Below are 20,690 nucleotides of genomic sequence, written 5' to 3'. Positions count from 1 at the left end.
TTTTTCAGCATCCATATTGTTTCAAGCCAATCGGCGTCAAATCAAATTAGGTTTTTCGCTTGTGCGATTCAGTTCCCGCCATCAACGATCACGCGTGACTGGTTGAAACACATCAGGTTGTAACCTCAAAAAAACCCATTAATCCCATAACGTTGTATGTACTTCTATACTACGTGAAAATAATTTAAAACCAGTTAATTTTTATTTCGACAAAATTGCAATTACTTTGTCGTTGAATTTATTAACGACGTGACTGAAATTTATGTAATAATTGTATTACGATTTTGGTAAGATTCCTTAATCCTAATCTTAACCTTTATATCTGTGTCGTATAATATGTAAATACATACAATATATACGTAAACTATACGTAAACCTATACATACGTTAGATATATGATATCAAGTACGCGAATAAATATTTTCGAAAGTAATTACATATTGGAATAATTTAATATTAATAATGCAATTAATAATAATAACATTATTACCTAATTATATTATTACTCATTTGTAGTAATACATATTGTAATTTACTCTAATTAATTGCCTCGCATATAATATACTAATAGAAATTGGTATAATATTGACATTAAACCTAGCAAGATATTCTGTTCAGCAAATTCACTGAAATTTAAACGGAGAAAAGTATTTATGACTGAAAAGGTTAATTTCTCTACATATAATTGGTAGGAATGTTATAACGAGACATCGACTGATGTGGACACACCCAAAGCCATACCAGATTCGTAGGCACACTTTAAATCTCAGACTATAAAAGCTGATAATAAATCGGTAACTTAAAATTCTTTTATATATACCTACACTATGCACCGTGTGAAAAATAACAAAATACGTACTTTTACAACCTATATTCCAAACTATATGCTATATGAAATTTTCAAAGTATATCGTTGACCGGGAAACTATTCCGAGACAGGAAACTTTTACACGAACAAAATATTTTACGTGCACGTACAATGAACAAATGATAAATAAGGAAAACTATAATCTACAAAAATCTACAATGTGCACAAAAAGTGCATACTAAGTAATTAGTATGATATTTATAGAAATACCTGTATAATAACTATACTTATATAAGTTAAATAATATAATACTTATGTACATACTACTATATGAGCCGTTCACTGCACAAATCGATTAACTCCACTTTTTGAAAAATCTGAAATATAAAAAGTTATGACTATACCTAGTGCTTTGACACTTAAATTTGAGATTTTTCAAAAAGTGGAGTTAATCGATTCGAACGGCTCATATAATACTATATAATACTTATGTACATAGCTAGATACGTTATTATCTATCTGTACATCATTTATATAACATTTACGTCCCTATTATTTACACAATATCTATATAACATTTTCCCAGACTAAACTATAATAATATTAAAACCGAAATCCATGACAACGATGAAAGAACTATGGGAAAACTATTACCAAACGCCAACTATAGATCCTCAAATACCTGCAGATACCTCGAATGAAGAATTTCTCGATCATCTGTATATAAATATAATACAAACGATAACATGAGGATGTAATTTAACCCTTTGCACTCAACGACTTTCTGGCTAGAGAAGAGTAGAAATTCAAAGATTCTCTACTATAAAACTGACGATATTTTTTTCAGCAATAAATAAAGAATTGTATAATAATAGAATTGTAGAATTATTTTATTTCGATACCTCGCACACTGTTACATTACATTAAATTTGATATATTAATTAACACTAGGTTTACGGACACTATCTGTATACCTATTCCTAAGGAAACCTGACAAATTGACAGATAAAGGAAACCACGTGCCTTTTTTTCACGATTAGTTTAATTTCAAAACAATTATATATTATATTAACAGTCTTAATATAAGTTAACCAAATCTGTTACCATCGTATAATTGGAGCAACCCTTTCGTCAAATTGACGGGTTTCGTAAATCTAGTGTTAATATCGATGTTCGAAATTTTATGAAACGGTGACTGAAACTCACCTCTCGAGTGCAAAGAGTTAATCTACACACTGTACAATCGGCCAACTAAACGTAAAACTATTAAGAATTCGTCAAACGTCAGAATAGTTCATCAACCCTATTCTCAAACACGCACCTCGCTTTTAAAATAGCTCGTTTGATCAATAGTAAGCGATCAGAGCCTTTCGGCGCATCGATAAAGCTCATTAATAGCCGATAGAATTTTTCACGGAACGAACCTTCGCACGATCACCGTACATTGAAACGTTATCGCTTGTAACTGTATAGAAAGCAGTTACTGCAACGATCCATCGGCACTAATTAACCGTCTATGCGTACGTTCTGTCGCTGGCTGTACCCATCTAGTCAACGTAGCAGCCAGGATAATCGTGGTTGCGGTGCAATCCCGATTTTGCATAAATCCCATTGGCGCGTCCTGAATTTCGTTTCTTCCGTCACCTAGGCGGGCAACTCTGTAAACTGGGGACAACGTGAAACGCCCAGATCAGGATCGAATTTCGATCGCAACGCGGCTCGTGGTCGGTATGAACGTCGGCCGCATATTTATTGGCCATTTGATGAGACAGTTGTCTGTCGCTAGTTTCGCCAACAAAATACCAAAAATATTCTCCGCGCGTGCAAATTCGGCTATCTGTGATTTCTTTCCATCTGTCGTTATAATTGGTCAGCTCTTCTGAATGTTTATACAAATTTTTGTCCGATGTCCTTTTTGCATTTTTTGGTTCTTCCAATGATTTTTGAAATTCATCTTTTCGTGTCCGAAATAGCATCACGATGAAACTGGAATACTGTATCGTTCGGAAATTAGAGTCTCGTGCTTGGAGCAAGGGTGATCAACCCCCTCGCTACTGGAGATGACTATGGTGTCATACGACGTACCGCTGTTGTTTCCTGAGACTGCTTAAAAGTTAGTAAAAGAGAGGAATTGCGAAATGATATTGTATTTTATAACCTTCTGATAATTCGCCAATTTCGTATCTAATTAAACGATTTAACGTGCTTTGTGTCAAATGCTTTGTATAGCTATTCTACGTGATTGGTTTTTCGATGGACACGATTCTAAGGAAAGGGATAATAGTATTTTCCGTTCCTTTTCCGAATATTTTGACTAAAAAATATTTTATTGTTCTGTAACGAAAGTAACTACAATGTAAAGTACAAAAGAAAGTGTGATCTAATTATTAATTTGGAAAGAAAAATTTCTAACCTTCTCCAATGATTTTTCAAAATTGTATTCTTTATTTTAAATAACGCCCCCATAATAATCGATGGACTATGCTGCTTTGTTTTCCTGCAGAATTCGAATAAGGGTGTTATATAAATTATTCTGTTATTTGCAGTAGACCTTTATCCCGTTTCAATCCGTGTTAATATTTGTACGAAGTAATCGCATTTTTGAGACCACTAACAATCTAATAAACCTTTCACACGTTGAAAATACGAACAACTGATGCTCCGTGCAACATTGTAACATGTCAGCTTGTTAACTGCGTTACTTGTTAAATAGCAACGCGAATAAATCGTCGTACCGATGAATGAGCAAGTGGAATTATTTAACGATGAACGAAACAAATACGCGATTGAAACGTGGCATATTTATTAATGATTTATTAACAATTTGTAGACATAATGCAATATCATTGATCGTCAGAATTCAAATAATTGAACGTGTCTGATATATTCTCGCGGAACGTGCAGTGACAATAAAACGATATTAATTTTTATGCATGTCCGATAATCATTTGCCATTTAACATTTACAAACAAGTTTCGAAGACGAGGATTTTAATAAAGGTGTTATTAAAATTCACGTATAAAATATCGAATTAAATCTTTTTAAATGACTTAAATTGTAATGCATGAACAGTGTCAATATTACAGAAAAATACGAATTCCGAAATGGGATAATCGTTCATCCGAATTTTACAAATCGAACAAGGTTTTAGTTGCAAATAAGGAGTTTAAAAAATTAGTTAGACCTACTAAAGAAAATAGTCAGATCTAAGCTACTTTTGTTTCTCTCTTATTTTCTTTATCGAGCTGTTCTTTATTACCATGTAATTAAAAGTATTGCATAAATATTGCATAAATATCTGAGAAGATCGTGTGTCGTGCTTGCGAAGTCCTGAAAAATACCTCACAATTGAGTGAAGTAGTAGAGAAGCCATAAGTCAGTGATTATGCAGTCGAAAAATCATGAAAGCACTGACAGAAGATTTCACGAGAGTCACTACAGGGTTGTGATAGTGCCATAATCTCAAAGAATATGCGTTTCTATATTTTAGATTGCTCACCCTAGATTTATCCTATGTAAACTCTATTTGCCTGGAAAACCGAGGGTATATGCTAGTAACTACCTGGACTTATGCTAATTTCTACTGTTGCTCTTCAGACTCGGAAAACTCACGCCAATAGTACTCGTGCTAATTAGTCAGAAGTTCCATCTCAGATTTTCAAATCCTACAATTCAGCTACACTTTTCACTCGACTTATCCACTTATCCCACTTCTGTCTCACGCAAACTGTACCTACGAAGATGTCTGAGAACATATCCAAGTGCCTTTCCGAAATTAGAGTAGTACCTATATACTATTCTAAGCTTATGCTCACGAACTGACATTTTAACGAATGTCAAGGAACGAAAAACAAAGGGGGACATCGTGCAAGTGTCAGTTTGACAGGAATACATCCCCTATAGCCTTAGATTCAAGTAAATTAGGTCAACTATATTTGGAACAATTAACTAGAGATTTTATTTATGACAGAAGTACATTTTCTCGATTTTCTTCAGGTCAACGAATCTTATAATCCAATCTTTATTAAAATAGAAAGAAAAAATTCTATTATAGGACACACGTGGTAAATTTTCAAAACCTATGCTCGTGAAGTGATATTTTGACGAATGTAAAGAAACGAAAAACAAAGAAAAGAGACAACAAAGGATATAAAAAAGAAGAAAAGGACCTTTTGCAAGTGTCAGTTTGACAGGAATACATCCCCTATAGCCTTAGATTCAAGTAACTTAGGTCAACTATATTTGGGACAATTAATTAGGGATTTTATTTATAATAGAAGTACATTTTCTCGATTTTCTTCGGGTCAACGAATCTTATAATCCAATCTTTATTAAAATAACCTTAGATTCAAGTAACTTGGGTCAACTATATGTGCAACAATTAACTAGAGATTTTATTTATGACAGAAGCACATTTTCTCGATTTTCTTTAGGTCAACGAATCTTATAATCCAATTTCCATGAGGACAGAAAAAAACAATTCTGTTATAGGATACGCTTGGTAAACTTGGTATTCAGTCCTCTCTACCTCTTTCCCATCACACATTCACGCGTGTCTAAATATTAAATACTCGACGGGAAGAACGTTTAATCTTGGCCGCACATAATACCACTTACTTTGATATCGTCGCGTCGCTCAAATTGGCGCATGTGCACACGCAGTTTGTTCACGACATAACAAGCGACTATACAACCTTCCAAACCGGAATTTCATTTCGCTTTAATTGAACGTAGCGTTGCGTTTCGGGCTACTGACAACCATACATAGAGTGTATACAGAAAAGTAGAGAAAATCTTTTTTCAATTCCATTACTAGGCATACAATCATCGATGAAGAAACTCTCCTTGGTCAGATCGATACGAAGAGATGCAAACTGATAATACGGTAGCTGATATGATCTACTCCTTCACTGTGAATTGTGCCTGTAATTATGAAAGTGGTCTAAGTCACTTATATTCCCTTCTGAAATATTAAAAGCTTCGGCCTTTAAATACGTCATAAATTATAAAATTAATTGCGATAAAGCTACAAACTCGATCTAACGATTCAATTCTTCACTGTTTTGTAGAAAATGAATATATTTTATCGTAATATAAACGAATGCAACGCGAAATAAATAACAAAATCGTTCCTCTTAAGTCGATGACTTAGACCACTTTCATAATTATAGGCACAATTAGGTTGGTAAGTAAGAGAAACACTGATGAGAACTTTTCGCAGTTGTTTTTTAATATACGTTATTCTGTTTAATATCCCTTCAATTGATTTTTAATATTTTAATTGCAAAACGTGCCGATATTTAGTTTCCAGCTTAATTACCTGCAAAATGAAATATCTTTTCATATCAATTTCAGACAAAATGAATTTCAGTACCCATTTATAATATAATTTAATATAAACGATTACAACAGAATAATAAACCGCAAACAGAACAATAATTAATAAGATTTAATTAGCCTGTAATCCAAAAACTATACGAAACCTAATCTATGTTATTAATACACATAAATAAAGTAGAAATTTTGACTAAAATAATTCCTACAGAGATTCGCAATATGTTTTAGTTCATATATTATTTACTATGAAAGAAATATCCTATTTCCTTTTTAATTTTTCATTCTCTTTTCTACAGATTATTAGAAATTATTCCGAAGAACAGAATCCCAATTCATTTTGGATATTTCAGTCTATAAAACTGCCATAGAAAACCATGTCAACTGATAAAATTAATAAGAAACGAAATTCATATTCAAGATTTTCGGAAAGAGAACAATTTTATTAGCAATTGAAGAATTGCAAAATTTATCTATACCCTGTACGAATTATTAGAGATTATTTCCTCAGACATAATTTTAACCTCTCGAATATTGTCACTACCCTAGCACACAGAGGTCTCTTTCGGCTCGTAAAGCTATCATTAAAAATCATCTCGGCTCGCGGAATTAATAACGAACGAAATCCATGTGCACGATCTACGAGAAGAGCAGCTTCTGACACAATGGTGCCACGGACTCTACAAATCTTGGAGTAGTACGTTCACGTGGAAATCGGTTTTTCCCGGCAACGTACTGCCGAGTTTAAGCCTTTGACACCCACTGGCTCGAGAGAAAATATCTTTCACGGTGTCTCGTGCAATAGAATATTGCGTTATGCCCAGCGGCAACCAATCACCAGGTATAACGAGGCTAACGCGTGATCGTGAAATGTGAACCAATTCGCTAAGGTGAAAGGACCGATTTTCATTACTGGGTCTCTTGCTGCCGATCGTGACGTCGAGAAAGAATATTGGAAGAAGTCAAAGGTGTTAGTCGTTGCACAAATTCTCCCTTTTGCCTCTCCTCTTTTACCTGCACGCGAAATTACTTATTTCCCGCTCTAACCAACTAAATATTACTTCCCAGCTTCTTAACAATTTTTTAATCCCTTCGTAATGAGTGTATAAAAGGATCTCTTGTGTGGCGAAAATTTATTTCTAGGAAAATATAATCGAAGTTTCAAATGCATTAAAATCCCTCTCGAAGGAGATTCATGTTTACCTGTGGTGATGTTCGCGGATGAATATTTTAAAATATGTACTTTTAATATTAATGTAAAACACGTTAATATCGATGTGCGAGTAAGCGGATTTCTGTCGTGTGTTTATTTAATTTTTAATATTTCTCACACTCGGATATTTATTTATCGATTTTATATTCCCAACCAGCAGGCTACAGTATCTCAAATATGTCTCATTAAGCTGATACTTCAAAGAAAACTTCGATCCTCTAAATATCTCTTGTCACGAGGTATATACTCTATGTAATTGCAATTTTTAAAGGCCTATGTCGAACGAGTAGCATAAATATATCTCAAGGCCTTGACATTTTACTTAAATAAACATCCAAGATATACATGCTCTTTTTCTATACCCAAGTGCCTCGTATACTGCAAATAATAAATGCTGCTATGGTTGAAAATTTTTGATTATTTCTAAATAATTTTACAATAATACTATTTCCCGAAAATAAAATTTCTAAATAATTTGACGATAATACTATTATCCCAGAATATTTTTATTACCAAAATACTTGGCCATAGCTGATAACCCGATAGCCCGATGAAACTCTAAAATATTCCCTTCACACACGATCGCGTCCGAGTATTTGCTCTAGAAATCGATCATTCTCCCTCGATAATACGCAACTTTCCGTGGAAAATCGGCGTGTCGCAGATTACCTGCACTATCGTCATGTAAGGGCTCGACCCGATCGATTGGACTCCATATACGAGGTCGCAAGTAATTTCCAATAGTCCATTTTGGCAAGGATAACCATGAATCGATGTGCTTGATAATCATTCAATCCATGCGAAATTGCCAGGCAATGATCACTAATCACCGACGTTTGGTGTCGCCTAACTCCGTAACCAGTTTCAACCTCCTTTACTCGTTACATCCCAGCCCTAATTAAACTTTAACTTGCAACAATTCCTTCTGCAATTAGAGCTTACTATCGTTATAAAAGTCGGAGCACGAAGACAGAAAAATTGAGACATCGGATTAAAGAGATAGTATCGTATCAAATCGAATCAAAGTACAGACGAAGATTAGGATAATATGAAGCAGGATTAGTAACACGAGGGAAAATGTTTAAAAGAATCGTGAATATTCGGAATAAATATTTAATTTTTCCCTTTTATCAGATTAGATTTCATATTTACATTTTGCGCTGAATTTTAATTTGTATTTGTAATCAAATTTCAAATTGTATTAAGCGAATTGTAATTAGGTAGTAGAATAATGAAATATTTATTTTAAATTATCACGTGTAACTAGTAAAATTGTAAAGGGAGTAGCGAATAAAATTTAATTTAAATCATTCTTTTTAGTTATATAGTTTTATATTACCAACATGTGCGATTGTATTTAAATAAATGAATTTATAAGCAGCTGGAAGTAAAATACGAAAATATGAAATCTAATGGAAAAGATTGCAATTTATGCAACGAAGACCCTTTCGCGAAATTATTTTCAAGAAATTCGACTGTCACATTCATTCACGTAAGTATAAAACTTTCACGTAAACTAGGTTCTCGTATCTGTGATCATTTCCAAGATAGTTTATCTGGCCTTAAAAGTTTCAGGCCTTAAATTCGAGTTCTTGCAAAAAAGGGAAACAAAAAAATTTGTTCTTTAATTTGACCCAGCAGGTGTTTGATTTACGGTTCCGGAAGAGTTCGGAGAGTAATTTTAACTTTCGCAACTCTCTTGCCTGCTAATGGAGAGTTTGTCAACGTTTTCGAAAAAGATTGACAAACTTCTTGCTTCTTTCATCAATTACGCGAAATGTGAAGTACAATATCTACTTACTCGATTCGACCACTTTTATTTCCTTCTTTTCCCATCGATTTCCTTCAGTTTCTCTCGGTAGTACCAATTACGAAATTCCTTAAATTCTACAAATCGACACGGTCCAAGTATTTCTCGTCTAATTTGCTTCCAATTTACCATTTCAATTTCTTCTGAATATAGTAATGGAAGATAGAAAAGTAAACAGAGTTTAATCATTCTTTTTCGTCAGTCTTCATCCCTCTAACTTTGTTAATTAATTTAAATCGATTGAAGTCGAGTAAATATAAATCGTGACTCGATTTTTCCATTCAGAATCGTGGAAATAATGCACACACGGTGCATTATGCAATCACAGATTGCAGCTAATAGAAGATAAAAGCCTAATTCACACTAATCCGAGTAAAAAATTTGATTCGAATAAATAGATGCAAGATTTGGAGTAACAGTGAAGTAGAAACAATTAATATGCTATACAGGCTTTTGTGTTACAAATGCAATAAATGATATTATAAATTTTAAAAAATTTAGAAAATAATAAAATATACAAAACAGCTGTAACTCTTTACACGATGGATTAATATTGCATACAAATATAAACAAATGAAATGTATCGAGAAGATGACACAAACACGAATAAAACGTTAAAATAACGCGGTAAAAGCAAGTAAAACGTGTTGTCAAAAATGAGGAATAAAAAGAGTCCCTGTTGAAAATAATAAAATTCGTATAAAATTTCATTAAAAGAAATTTCCTGGCTTCAAAAACACGAGCTCCAAAAACAGCAGCGTACATTTCAATCGCTATACCAACACGAAAAACCATGTTCAATTCTCCAAGTACGCCATACACCTGGTCTCCTCAGCAACCACCAAAGAACCAACAGAAACTTTGCCTTTTCTCCTGGACAAAAGAGCAAGCCCTTATAATAACTCCCTAAAAATCATCGCCAACCCTTTCAGCCACAAGGGTCAGCCAACAATATCAATTCCCCATGGACCCCTTCCTTTCCTGCCAAGATATTAACAGTCTCGCTACTCGATTAGGCTCAGTGGCCGGCTGAGAACGAACAGCCAACCCTATCGCGGCGACCTTTCGTTTGTCTTTCAACCGGCAGCGAAATTACATTTGCAACGAAAGAAACTGTCCGAGAAGGAAGAAAACGAGATGGCCAATCCAGGAGCAGGAACGCGCCAGAAAGCTAGAGCTGACCACAGAGAAAGGAAGGAGGGAACAAGCGTATGAAACTTGGCCACGTGGAAATACCGTCGATCCGTCTTCGTCCTGGTGCATGCACCACCCCCCGGAGAAAGGAAAAGAAAGGGGAGAAATAAAGAGAAAGGCGAAGCCAGAAGGCAATCGTATGAAAATGAATTTAATTATTAGAGTAGCCGGGCGGTTAGCTCAGGGTTCTCTGGTACCTATTAAATTTCGCGTCCGAAACCCCATCTCACCCTGTCTCTGGGGCGCTGCCGAATATGAGGGGGCCCCCGGGAAATCTTGCGTCGTCTCGATGGTTGAATATGGTTCGGCGTCTGCGCACTCGTCGCTCCTGCGACTCTCTCTCGTTCCTCTCTGCCTCTCTCGCGTCCGCGGATACAACGAGATAACAAGGACGAGGCGGAGATTGCTTCATTAGCTGAAACGCGTAATTGCACCGTCTATTTGCCCTTACGCTTATCGGGGAGAAAATGTTTGCGCAAAGGACGTCCATAATTCGTTCGTCATACGACGCTCGAATGCCGTCGTCGTGCTTTTGAATAGTGGCGCGTGGAGGGTTGGAGAAGGGGGTGGCGGAGGAAGGCAGACAGGAGGGACACCGAATTTCCCGGAGCTTTTCACCCTGGGACGAAAAGCAAACTTTCGCGTCGACTGGACTGGGATCGCGATTGATTTCACGCAGTGCAAAATGAATATTTTTCTACCTGTCTGCGTGCATGGTTTCGTGTGCGTGTATAGTCCGCGGGAGAAGTACAACGCGTTTGTAAATTATCACGCGACGATTTCAATTGCAGCCGTCGAAATTTAGGATGGTTTCAACTTTTTAATATTTAACGCTATTTTACAATAGCAAAATGAAAAATATCCTTGCTTAACTTGGAGTCTTAATTTACGTGGTTACCTAACTATGTGGGAGAGTATGATTAGTCAACTGCGAGTTTCTTGAACTAAACAAGACAGGCCTAGAACTTCCTACTAAATGACGGTTATTTTGAAGATTTAATGAAAAGGAAATTATTGATAAAATGTTTCTATATGTAGACAATCATCGCTAAATTCGAAAAAATTCACTGAAGAATGCAATAATTACAAATTAATGTATATGTAACTACTCTTTATAGCTAGATAGTCGTAGTGTGAAGATATCCAGGTCGACATTGATCTAGGCTTGAGTCCATTTCTGAACACTTCTGAGTAAACGAGCGACCTGACTGATCCAAGATTATGAATTCCGTGTGAATCAAAGATCAACAGTACATTAAAGAACCTGAACTATAACGAAAACCTTTTATAAATGTCTGATAATTGCTACTTGCTAGCAATTTTCGAATACAAGTATTTCCATAGAAAACACCGGTATTATATCGATATATGATATAATTGGTACCTCCATACCCATTACAAAAACTGAAACACAGAAATACCTGTAAAACACACAAATTTTCCGATTTTTCTATTTTATTAGAAAGTTTAAATAAAATAAAAATTTATTAAATAGTCACCAAGAGAGGTTGAATTTTATTCTAGTCTAAACACATCAGAAAGAGGAATAACTGACGATAAATAAATACAAATCGGTTATTAAACTCGACAGAGTGTCAAAATACCTATATTGCTATTTCGGTGATAATCTATTTCAATGTACCCTTACTAACATTATACCGGTATTAACCTTCAAATGGTGATCACTATTTTCATGGCACAAATGTCAAATTAATTCCCTGTCAATAATGGTGACTCGAAGTCAAATTGACCTCATATTGCTAATAGTAACATGACGTCAATTTAACCTGTCCTTAGATAGAGGTGTATTCTACTTGATTATACCTTGTAGGAACTTAGTATTAGTCAAGTCGGTTATTGATATAGAGTCAGTTCGATTTCAAGTCACAACTACTGACAGGGGGACAATTTGACTACGAGTCACCTCTACCAATACGGTGTCAATTTCACGTCAAGTCACTGCTATTCTAGCGATACGGAGTCAATCTGACGTACATTACCACTAGTGTTAGGAGTCAATTTGACGCACTTCGTCACTCTAGGATTAAATATTTTGAGAACTCTAAAGTGTTTCCTTTCCTAAACCATTTTTAACTGTATTATTGTATTATTGTATACTGTATTAATCCCCTCATTGATTGCAATACCTGACGATAGAGCTGACTTCAAATTGTCATTACCACTGCACTGACAGACTCTAGGCTGCCTTATTTAAATCCCTCTAAATATCTCGTCTTATCCTCTCGGAAATCGAAACACCTGTATTTTTGACTCCGATTGATTTCACCAACGCACGATACATTTCTCGCACTAACCATACACGCTTATGTAGACAGACGAGTGTACACGCCTCGTCGAAATGACTAAAAACAGTAGAGGAATGAAAGGCAAACTGGCGAACGTGGGAACAGCGAATTAGTTTTCCAACCGTGGAAAAGTCGATCTTCGAGCAGTTTTGGTGTTTGTCACGGTGTTAGAGCGTGACGATTGAAGTATAGAGAATCGACGATTGAAGTATAGAGAAGCGTGATTCGATTCGCGCTATGTTTCGATCGAACCACGCATTCCCCTCGAATGAGAAACGGGGTAACTTACAATGGGTTTTGAGTTTTGAAAACGCGGTCCAGAGGGAGACGCATGGGATTCTGGTTTATTTTCGTTTCGAGTATTCGTTTGGACCGTGCGATTTCATTCGAGGTATTTTCAGCGGCGAATTTTGTCGGGGAAAAAATTGAACGTGGAAAGAGGCAGATGAAGTTGCGTATTTAGAGAAACGGGATTATTTTAATGGATAAAATTCTTTCTGACAGATATTGGCAGGAACTAATACAATTTCCTGAAAATAGAAAAGTGGTAAAATTGACGGATGGTAATTATAGATTTCCATACGAACACTTTGGGATCATCACTGTTATTTAATTGTAGTTGAAAATAGTAAAATTCAATGGAATTAACAAGAAATGTAATTTAAAGAAATAAAATTACACGATTATATGAAGAATATTAATTTTTATGTAAATTGACAGATTTCTAAGAAAACACGAAATTTCTGTCGATAGATGAAATATTGGATACGATTGCTAAAATAAATGAATTATCTACGGATAAATTTTAAGAAATAATACTGTCTAATTGCAGTCAGAAATAAATGAATTTAACGAGATCAATAAACGATATAGATAGAAGATAAATACATCTACACGGAGAAGGAATAAAATTGATTTTCCTTTAAAACATTTTATTCGAACGTTTAATGTATCTAAAGTATATAGAAATTAGGAAAAACGGCAGAATTTGTAAAAATTCTTCAAACTAGTGTCGTTACTGATTTTTAAATCGGGATTGCAGCGAGTCTATATGCAGAAATTGGAGTTATGATTTTCAAACGCGATATTCTTTATTCTATTCTACAGTTCTCAAATAAAGTACCCGAAAACATTCCAAAATCTGTAGAACCCATTTGATAAAAATTCTACGTATTTGTTCAGTAACTTTTGTTCGAGGATTTCCCTGTTCTACGTATAGAAGAAAGAAATTTTGACGTAAATCACGACTGAAACATCTAGTCAACGTTATTCTGAGAAAAGCCAACATTTTCGGAATAGATTATGGAAAGAATTAAATTTGAAATTCGTCATAACTCTACAACATTACCATTATTTTCCTTCCATCTTAAATTCATACAGTTTTCAAACTTGACAGTACCCTCTTCCCTCGTTACACCAAAAAACCTACTTTTATTAAAAATCATACTCACTTCTATTGTCGAAAAATAATTTCGGGGAAAAATCTCAAATAAAATTAAGGAAAATAACGTCTCGAAAATCTCGAGTATTTCTCTATCGGTATAACTCTCCGACGAGTACAATTGATAATCGCGTTAATTCCACGACCAACTATTTATTTACCAATAATTATTTACCAACTTCTGTCTGCAACTTGCATCTCTCCGCGCAGACTCGTGCAATTAAAACTTACGATCAATTTTATGAAAGAAACACGCTTTGGCTGTCGCGGCGATTGAAAAGAAGAAAGGACAGAGAGGAAGGGCTGAAGGTAGCGTAACGACGATTTCATTCTCCGCGAAGAATTTCATGCGGCCGCGAGTCTGTTCGACCACAAAGCAAGAGGAATTCGTAAGAAAGTTGCTTGGCATTTTCTTAGGATCCTGCGAGAAACTTCTTACGCCTTGGCGAGAGCTACCGGACGAAAAGGCGAGTTCTTTCGCTTCTTCGTCCCAAACCTCTCTCTAATTAGAATCGAACGGTTCGGTAAGCTGCTGTGGATGAATTTAATTATGCACCCTTCCGTACCGCTGATTTGGACTCGGCTATTGGCCAGTTTCTTTCAGAGACAGTCGCTTTCACGTTCCCCTGGATCCGCCATGGATTATCCTTGCGGGGGGAACAAGCGAACGCTTTAAATGGATTAGGGTATAGAGGAAGAAACGGATAGAGTATAGAGAAAGAAAAGTGAATCTTGTTTTCGCAGAAATTTGATTAATTGCATAGCGATTTGTGGACAACTTTCACCTGTCTTCCGGTGGGAGAAAGCTCTTCGTTGGATTTCTAATCTCGACAAAGTTTAAAGTCAATGGACTTTGATGGAGTTCGACCAAAGAAACTACTTGCACTTGAAGACGAAGCCACGAAGAGGAGACGCGTTTCGGAGGCATTCGCTTATGGACCAAGGACCTAAATAAATCTTTATGTTGAAATAGACGTAAGAAATTTATGACGCGACAGCCTGTCATTTAAGAAGAAGATTTCGGCGACTCGGAGGAATGCAGAGAGCGTAACGAGACACAAAGGCTCGCGTCTCTATCAGTTCTACGTAATTAATCAACGACGCACGACGGCGTTGGTAATTGCTTGTGTGGAGGGAAACGTTATTGTAGCCTGCAACAATGCCTTCGGGACGACAATAATGCCACGCGGAGCTGTTTCATGGTGATACTTTATAGCGCATATTTCTATTCGTGGCCCGACACAATCGCTCTGCTTTTGTGAGTGGCTGGCAGACTTCGAATCAACCTGGCTGCCAATGCGCTGGGTCACCGAGCCACCCTCTACGGTTTAATTGGTATTTTTGAAACAAAAGTCCGTTTCTGCCCGCTAATCGCCATCTGGCGCGAACCGCCTCCGTTGTTGCAGTTCTCGTTCGCTGCAATTACGTGATCGATATGACGAATCGTTCCGTGGCAACGGCAAGAATTTACGGGCTATGTGTGATTTATGGGATCACGTATAACGCTTGTGTATTGATCAGCTGATTGACGGATTTCGAATTTTAATTAGAACGTGGGAAGTGATGAATTCGAAGGGTCGGCTGGTGGTCCTTTGAGAAATCGAGAAACGCTTATGACAAAATATCGTGATTTGGAAAAACCATAATAAGTAAGAGAAGGCAAGATTTAACGAGATGTTGGCCTAACCCTTTGACCACTGTGGACGCCCAAAGGCCCTCAAAAGTTCCTTTTGCTGTTAAATTTTAAGTATTTACAGTAACAATTTAATGGAGAACATAGAAAAATAAACAATACTGTTTTAATGTATTTTTTGATTATTATTTGAATATACAACAATTTCTCAGAAATGCACACCTAACGAAAAGTTTGACCGTTCTCATTATACATTGCAAATGGGTTCCTACTATATGGTACAGCTGGTGTATTTCAAAGTCTTAGTCAAAGACAATTAATATGTAATTCAACATGTATTTATATTTATGGGGGTATCTGAACCTACTGTGCTAGGAGAATATTTTGATTCGATTGGATAGTATTTTTGCTCTAGGAAACTCGTTGGAATTAAAATTTTGGTTCAGAAAAAAGATATTAGAAATATCTGTGAATCTTTTATGCAATAGTTTCCTATTTTCCCTCGCTTTACCATTTTTATCGTCGAAAACGAACTAGAAACACACTGCGGAATATTGATGAATTATTTACCATTCACGTTATTATATATATATCATTTATATATTATCGATGAAATTCAACTATATACCGTGTATTAAGTTTTCGTCGAGCTTGAAAATAAACTTGAAAAAGACGACATAGTGTCACAAGTATCCTGGAAACATTTTTAAAAAGCAATTAAAGTTGGTCGCACTCTCCTCCAACTCCTAGCAGCGGATGATGTACGATCTGTAGCAACTTTTAAAAAATTTCATAAATATCCTGTTTTTGTACTTTAATAACGGTAATAGACTCGACGAGCCATTTCGCAGGGATACAAAGGAAACGGAGCAATAAAAGCTCCTTCTCCGAGGAGCATCGTGAAGAACGTTTATGTAAAATATCACGTGCTCGTTTGGAGGAGACAGCTACAATATGACGCTAATCATAGTAATGCACAGAGCGCAAAGACGCGACTCTCGCGAGTAATTAATTACTCGTTTCCTTCTGCAGCTGGCAAGTAAATCTTCGCCAGGCGTCATACAACACCACGGATCTGCCCAATTTAATTAAAAATAAATCTCTTGCCTGTTTTTCATTCAACAGCGTGTACGAGACCTACCAAGTACTACCGTTTCGAATTTTTCTTCCTGCAGCCAATGATACTAATCGTAAGTCGATCGAGCCGTTAGAATGTAAATTAACCAACGAATTATGAGGAACTCCTTAAAAAACGAACTTTCTACAATTATTCCATTTTTATACTCTATTTTTTGATTATACTTCTATTCCATATTACCGATGAAATTTGTGGAATATCGATGGATCACGATTTTTATCCGTACCTCAAATTTCGAAATTGGACGAAAAAAGTTTAAACTTTGAACATTTCGAAACATAATTTTGAATCCTTCTATCAGAGCACTCGTTTCTGAGATCTCGAAACTTAGTTAAATCCTGTTACCCTCTGATGAGACTTTATTACTCTCTGTGTAAATAATAAGGATTAGAAGTGCACCTAACATAGATTGGTAACTTTTTAATTTATCGTTTATAAGCTTTTCGCATTGAGAAGTTAGAAATATTTCTACTATTCGTTTGAAATGAAATTGGTGCTAAGAATTGATGGCTGACAAAAATTGGAAGGCTGGAGGATATTAGATTATACTACTTACAAGCTTATTTTTAATGTAAAATAAGGAATAATCACATTGGTTGTTTGAAATATTTTAGGTAGTTAAAATGAACAAGTAATGAATATTTGAGGAAGCTGAAGAAAATTAAATTCCGTGTTCTAGGTTCGAGAATGTGCTTACTCAACTATTGTCTAAATACTTATTATATACTCGCAATATATATATATACACGAAGATGGCTTCCATATTATTTCAATAAGCACTGCTTCATAGTACCTATTACCATAAAATTCGGATTTAATACACGAAATTAGTAACCATTAGTCGATCACTATCGCTTCGTGTTCGCAGAAAAACGAGGGAAACTTGGAAATCTTCGTTAATTAACCACCCACATTTTCCAGCAACCGTCTGACATCAATCGAGCCACACATGATGCAGTTTACTTCCTCGAGAAATCCTAGTGGAAAATCACTTGTACTACTTCCCTTACTCGACTTCTCTCAAACAACTCTGTAGATCCATCGGCAAATGCAAAAACGCTCGCGTTCCAGCGAACACGTTCTACTTTTGATCCATTTCCGTGTGATTCCGACGAGTCAGCGGGAAGTGTCGTAAATCAAAGGAACAAAATTTTAAGCGTTTCGTCGCCGCTCCAGAAGCGTTCAAAACTCTCGACGAGTTCCGCGGATCGAGCATGTTGAAATGCGATGCGGGAAAGTTAAGCGGTTTCGTTCCGCGTGGTCTGATAAAAAAATTCGATAAATGGATCAATAAAAGAGGAGACGAAAAATTCGTGGGAAGTTAACTAGGTGAGATGAGTCGTCGCCCCGACGAATGATATATTTAACCCCTCGCACTATGATTTAATTACGAGAAAGTGTAAAATTATTTCCTTTTAATTAGCCACTGTGTATTCGTAATAAAATTATACAAATTTTTAGGATTGACTCAAAACATGTTACAATGTGTTCGATATAATTTTAGTCTAATGCAAATGTGATTTATCTCTATGGGGTTTACCGTGAAAAATCACGAATTGGACTCAGTATTGTAGTATCCATCAAATTTCCATAAATGGCAGAAAAATTGCACGTCATGTTACAGAATACACTACGTGACAAAATTGACAGAAATAACAAATAAAAAAATACGATAACAGTTTGATAACCCTATAACAATTATAGCAACTTCAACTCGATACTTGTTAAGCAAAATGCACGTGATCTGAACAGAAATATCACGGGTCATATTACAGAATATACTACATGAAAAAATTGACAGAATTAACAAATAAACGAATACGATAACAGTTTGATAACCCTATAACAATTATAGCAACTTCAAGTCGATACTTGGTGAGCAAAATGCACGTAATTTGGAACTACAAAAAATGCAAACTTTCGAAAGCGGAAAATTTTGAAATCTTCCAAACCAGAATAGCGAATTTAGTCGATCGTTAAGCAGGCTATCCTGGTAGTTTCACGGCAGTTCCTCCACGTCGACTTTTTCCTTCGTTGCCCGATTCCTTGGCTAATGCCCCGTTGCTTTTACCCGGGAAAACCTTCAGTAATCGAGCGTACGTTCCTGCTAGCCATCTTGCACCTCCACCTACCTCCGTCAAGCCTTTCCACGGGATACTTTTTTCCACCCTGCTTTCTCTTTTAATATTCCCCCCCGTCTACAGCTCGGTATCGATTTTAATTAAGTCGAATCGATACTTTCAGCCGCGAGCCTCCAGGTCGTCTCGAGATTGGCCGGTTTACGTTGGATGATCGTTCGAGGAACGATTCATCTCGTAGGTTTTATTACGGGCTGAACGGAAACGAGAAGATGACGGCGATCGAGTTGACATGTCTTGGCCTCGTGTGCTTCGTGGAGATAGTCTTTGATGATGGGCGGTAAATTGTCAGATGGCGAGACAGTGTAATTTCCGACGCTATGTTGAATTTTACATTCTTCGTTCCTTTATTTAGCCCTTTAATCCCAAATCCATTGCTGGATGGCACTAGAATTGTCAACCTAATGAATACTGAACTGGAGTAAATGCAGAGATAATAAAAAACAAAATGCAATGGAATTAAATACATAGGTATTATGTATTTAATATCCACCTCGAAAATAACTGATATTAATTTTAACAATAGCAGTTGCACCAAAACATTTTGACTGCTTGTAGTAGGTTTAAAAATATGTAGGTACCATGATATACAGTTCTGATATAAGTACTCTAATAAGTACCCTAATATAATATTCTATCGAGGGACAACAAATTGGAGAAACTATTATTAATACATATATGTATGGGTCTTCGTTGAAATTAGATTTGGATATTTCTCTATTCGCTAGCTCATTAATACCTCACCATGTATTGATCCTCCATAACACTGTGATTCGAAACTTATTACATTTCAACACTATGCTGTTAAACTGTAACTTAATAATCTAATATTGATATGGACACGAGAAGCTATAATTAATAACAATTATCACTGACCCCAGAGATTAAAATTCTATTCGTAGAGGATTAATTTACACGCATTTATATGATCAAAATGGCGCTTAATAGCAGACCAGAATACCCTACACAGTTTCAGTAAATCATCGAATAAAATTTCATATCAATAGGTGGAGTTCTACTGTATAATCATCCCCCGTTTCATTGGAGATACCCATTTCCGACGATAATGTTACATTCACTTTACCTCACTTATAGGCTAGATTATACTTAAATTTGCAAATAATAAGTATATTTATTAAAAATATTTACGACACTTGAGACTATGTTGTTTCGTCGACGATATATTTCCATTCTTCGCGAGTATTAATAATAAGTTCTCAAAGTATGTTAACGACAACACTAGACCCTGTACACTCCCGTCGTTAACTTCCAAAATAATGTTTCACTACGATGATTAGTCCCTGTTTTCGATGCAGAAGCCCTACGAACAGTGGTTCTTGTCTTTCGAAGTGCTTCCAAAGAACTGCAGCTAGAACTTCCGCCAGTCTACAAGAAGACTAGATCTTCTTGCAACTATGCACACGGTATAACACTTTAAACCAAGCATAGTGAAATATTTGTTGTTGCTCTTACAACAGCAGTTGCAATGTAGCCTGTGAATAATTTTCCATAAGAATAGTTTAATAATCTACTTAACATATTTTACAACTTTCTCCAATGCCGATGTTAATAACTAAGATAATTAATTCTACACAAGCACACGAGAAGATTTGAAGAATTTCTGTAACAAAATTATTCCCCCTTTTTCATTTACACGCGAATTAGAATAAAACGA

Source organism: Eufriesea mexicana, unplaced genomic scaffold, assembly GCF_001483705.2.
Source record: "Eufriesea mexicana isolate 0111107269 unplaced genomic scaffold, ASM148370v2 scaffold996, whole genome shotgun sequence".
NCBI lineage: Eukaryota > Metazoa > Arthropoda > Insecta > Hymenoptera > Apidae > Eufriesea > Eufriesea mexicana.
The sequence above is the reverse complement of the archived record's forward strand: the minus strand, read 5'-3'. Positions refer to the sequence as shown.